The sequence below is a fragment of the Lathyrus oleraceus genome, chromosome 3, assembly GCF_024323335.1.
Source record: "Lathyrus oleraceus cultivar Zhongwan6 chromosome 3, CAAS_Psat_ZW6_1.0, whole genome shotgun sequence".
Lineage (NCBI taxonomy): Eukaryota > Viridiplantae > Streptophyta > Magnoliopsida > Fabales > Fabaceae > Lathyrus > Lathyrus oleraceus.
This window is the reverse complement of record NC_066581.1, coordinates 504160838-504165816: the sequence shown is the minus strand read 5'-3', so window position 1 is coordinate 504165816 and position 4979 is coordinate 504160838. Positions and strand designations below refer to the sequence as shown.

Sequence of the window (4979 nt, the reverse complement as noted above, 5' to 3'; positions counted from 1 at the left end):
CCCTCTTCATCTAATTCCCCTTCTTCATCCATTCATTTTCATTTGGCCAATGACATCTCAAAGTCCTAATGCTAGTTGATTGAAAGATTAACATGAGTATGGATGAGATTAGGCCACACCTTTTGCATATTTTTTGGGTGTGGTATGTTTAATAAGCATAGTTCATAATACTATATCTCCAACATGCATTAACACCAAAAGTCTATTGCCCGGCCTCAAATAGTTGTGACTTCTACATAAGTCCAATTATGATTGCTTAACATAGCGTTACATTTCTGACACAAAAGGCATAAGCATTCTAGTTAGTGAGATTGTAAGTCTCCCCTCTTCCATGGTATTGTGTGGAAACTTGGCCTTATTTCCTTCCTTTGGAAGATGTTTTGGTTCAAGGATCCATGCTTGTGGCAAGTGGGTTGAGTGTTCTCCAAAGAATGTCTTGAAATCAAAAGCAAAACAAAACTAACTACTAACTTACTAACCATTGACTTTTAATTTCAAGTCTTTACTTTAATGCAATTTACTTTTAGCACTTTATGTCATTTGTCATTATATATATCATTCTAATTGTTTATGTTAATGTAACTTTCACTTTGTCCACTTGGACCATATTCTGTGATATACTTTGTTTGTGTGTACTTTGTTTGTTTGTGTGGTCTTTGACCATTAATGTACATAATAACAACAAAAACCCTAAAAGAATTTTGAGTGGATTGTTGGTTTGATCTTGCCCAAATGGACTTAGAACTTAGGCAACATTCCTTTGCTAATGGACTTAGCCAATGCCAACTTGTTGAAGAACCAAATGTTTGCAAATTTGAAATTCATCTGATACATAATTCAAGATCTCTCCAGTTCATCTGCAACATTGATCATTGTTGAGCTGTTATGTTGAACCTGTGACTTGTGGAATTCATCTGCTACATGGGCTATTTTGAAGAAGATCATGAAGTGGATAAACTTGGATGAGACCATCTTTATTTGATGCCTTGCTCTTCAAGATATACAATTGTGCATTTGTGTGTTGTTTAATTCTAAAAGTCCAAGGGAATTTTTGGATTTCTATTGACATACTTGTCTATTGGATTGCTACCTATTTGGTCAGATCTTTTCAACTCTAAACTTTTAATTTTTGTGCATAGGATAGTCTCTTCATCTTCTCCCCATTTCTTTAATTTCAAAATCTCTCCCTCCATTTTCAAAAACTTCTTTGTGTGAACTACTTTTGTTCTAAACTTTGACCACTTTTGCAAAAAAGATAGAAACTTTGACCTTATGCCATTGCATTTTCAAACTTATTTTCTTAAATCAAACTGGTAAATAAACTTAACTATACTTGACTTAAACTTTCAAAAATCCAAAAAGAACTAACTCATTCAAATCATTTTCAGGGCTTTGTGCCTTTCAAATTTAAATTTTGTTAAAACCAACACACTCATTTTGAAATTTATATCACGAACTACGATGTTTTGATCCCTCATTTTTATGTTGGTACGTAGGCACAAGACCGAAGGTTTTGTCAAACACAAAAATATAATTAATGAATTCTTTTCTCATCCCCCCATTCTATTTGTTTGTAAAACATCACTTTATACCAAGTACATTGATAACACGAAATTATATCATATTTTAGGACTTAATTCAATTAAATTTTATTATTATTTATTTCAGTTCACTTCATTTTATTAGATATTACGCGGTATTTTCTTCCTATTTGTCTCAGGTGGCTTATTTTGAAGCACAAGTAAAAATGGAAGAAAAGGAGGTGCAAAAAGGAAAGAAAATGAACCAAATGTCAAAGCCCAGCCCAAAACACAAAAGCGCAGGTGCCGTGCATGTGACGGACGTCACAGAGGGCGTGACGAGCGTCACGCCTTGCACACTCCTGTGACGGACGTCACACATGGTGTGACGAACGTCACACCATTCCCCTACATTTTTGGCGCAAGCAACGCCTCAGAGACGTTGAGGAGACGTTGAGGAGTGTTGAGCCCTATATCCACGCCATGCATTTATGCACGTTGAAGACCTTTTTGGCAGCGGAAGCGGTTACTGAAGCATATATAAATAGCCACTTGCAAAACCAAAGGGTTCCGAAGCTTTTCCACATTTTTTCCTTTGCCGTTCTCGCTTTTGCATATTTTCTTTTCCAGCAACTTAACATTATTGTTTCTTTATTATTTTTACGAGTTCTACATTATCTCTCTTGCAATTTCTATTTTCCTTTTTCCTTTTTAGCATTTAGTTAATTCTTTTCGTACAATAGTTTCTACACCGGAAACTATTGTGCACCTTTTTACCGGATCTAACCTTACGTTAGAATCTAGTTTTATTTCCTTCGTTTTAATTTGTTGTTTAATTGAAGAATCCAAGAACAAATCCTACCGGCTTGTGGTGGAGTGTTCAAGACTATTGTTTACCTCATTCAGGTTCTTTAATTATTATTTAATGCTTTGTTCTATTATTTATTTATATTATCTGCCTGGGATGAGTCTGTTTATGCATGATAAGTATTTTAGTTTGTTTAGCATGTCTGGCTAATTCGCTTAGATATCGGTATGTAAAGTAAGCGGAATAAGGAATCAAAACTAAGTCGGTTAAATTAAGTTTAGAATTAAAATCACTCTTTTTACGGTCTCAATTTACAGGTTTAATAACAAAGGTTTTTACGAAAGTAAAAGACATAAAGAAGTTAAAATCAATAGAGCGAGAGTTTGAGGTTTTAACTGGACAGTGTAAATTAGACATTAATTCTAGATCAGGGCGAGAGCAAGTTTTAGAGTTAATTAAATTCCGATCTTTTCCAAAAAGTATTTTTGAAGATTGAATGTGAGGACGAGAGTTAAGCATTCGAATTTAATTATATAACCTAAGTCAACAGAGCGAGAGTTTGAGATAAGGGTGTTTAAACGGTCAGTGTTTTCTTGAAAAGAGTTTCTATGGACTGTATTGCTTTCAAAAAATGGTTTTTGACTTAATTATAAGTGACAGCTACATTAACATAAAATCATGGTTTATTCAACAGAGCGAGAGTTTGAGATAAAACTTTTAATCAATAAAGTCAACTGAAAAGATTTATTTTAAAACCAAGAGACCGACAAAGGATTGATTCCCTAATTACGACGAACTACATACCGATATCTGCTTTATTAATATTTAATCTAGATCTTAGTTTAGTTTTTAGCTTTCCCCCAAACAATCAAACATTGTTCACCTTAGCTTTACGAAGTAACCTTAGATAACGGTATATCGATTCATAAGTCCCTGTGGGATCGATATCTTTTAAAACTACGCGATACAACTGTGCACTTGCAGTTTGTACCCCAAATTCGACTCATAAAGTCGCAATCAAGTTTTTGGCGCCGTTGCCGGGGACTTTTATTTAATCGATATCGTAACTCTTCCGTTACGCTGTAGAGACTAAGGTTTCTTTTTCTTCTATTCTTTCTTTCGTTGATTTGTATGCCACGCACTCGCTCTCAAGGCGAACCGCTCTATTTACGAATCAACGATATCGAACTATATCTCCGAGTCCTACGACGAATTCGGGAATATCGTGCTGCAAACAATCTCCCTCCTATAGAACTTCCTGATTTCAAAAACCTTTTTCCTTCGATAACCGAGATGGCAGAACCAGCTCGTGCTCTTAGAGATTACGCCGCTCCATCGCAAGATGAGCCGCATTCAAGTATTGCTCCACCCGCAATCGAAGCAAACAACTTCGAACTTAAACCTTCGCTGTTGCAGGCTGTGCAACAGAACCAATTCTCTGGAAATCCTACCGAGGATCCAAACCTTCATTTATCCGTATTTGTCCAATACGCTGATACTGTTAAAGCTAATGGTGTCACTTCAGAGGCAATTCGACTTCGTCTTTTTCCTTTCTCATTAAGAGATAGCGCTAGAAGATGGCTTCAATCTCTTCCTTCCAACTCAGTCACCACATGGAACGAGTTGAAGAAAGTTTTTCTTGCCCGATACTTTCTGCCAAGCAAAACAGCTATGTTAAGAGCCCAGATAAACGGATTTAAACAGAAAGACAACGAGTCTCTTTTCGAAGCATGGGAAAGATACAAAGACATGATGAGACTTTGCCCACACCATGGTTTGGAAGACTGGTTAGTAATTCACACATTTTATAATGGTCTCTTGTACAACACAAGGTTAACAATAGACGCCGCTGCAGGTGGTGCACTAATGAACAAACCTTATGCTGATGCTTACCAGCTTATCGAAAGCATGGCCCAAAACCACTATCAGTGGGGAACCGAACGAACAATGGTGGAAAAACCTCAAACGAAAACTGGCATGTACGAGATAAGTAACCTTGATCACATTAATGCAAAAGTGGATGCTTTGGTCCAGAAAATTGAAAGTTTAAATGTATCACCTCCAGCCGCCGTGGTTGCTATAACTCAGAATTGCGAGGTCTGTGGAATCCAAGGTCACATTCCTACGGATTGTCAACTCTTGACAGGAATCCAAGCAGAGCAAGTAAACTATGCTCAAGGAAGCCCCTACTCGAAAACCTATAACTCAAATTGGAAGAACCATCCAAACTTTTCATATAAGAGTAATAATGCTTTGTACGCACCTGGACAGTCTCAAAATCAAACCCCAGCTATACCTCTGGGATATCAGAAACCGAACCCATCCATGCCTAATAATAACACCCCTAGGAAATCTAACTTGGAAATCATGATGGAAAACTTTATAGCTTCCCAACAACAAACCAATAAAGATTTTTTAAACCAGAATGTACACACTGGCGAACAACTTAAACAACTAGCAAGCAAAGTAGATGCCTTGGCTACCCATAACAAAATGCTGGAAACACAAATATCACAAGTAGCCCAACAACAAGCACCTACTGCTGCCCCAACTGGTACATTCCCTGGACAGCCCCAACCTAACCCGAGAAGCCACGCTCATGCAATTATATTAAGAAGTGGAACGGAAGTGGAAGGACCGTCTGATCCAAG

General features: G+C 37.0%; 1 pseudogene; it reads right to left on the bottom strand.

Annotated features, from left to right (window-relative positions):
* Positions 1-4006: 4006 nt before the first annotated feature.
* LOC127133879 (uncharacterized) lies at positions 4007-4106 on the bottom strand (annotated as a pseudogene).
* Positions 4107-4979: the final 873 nt, after the last annotated feature.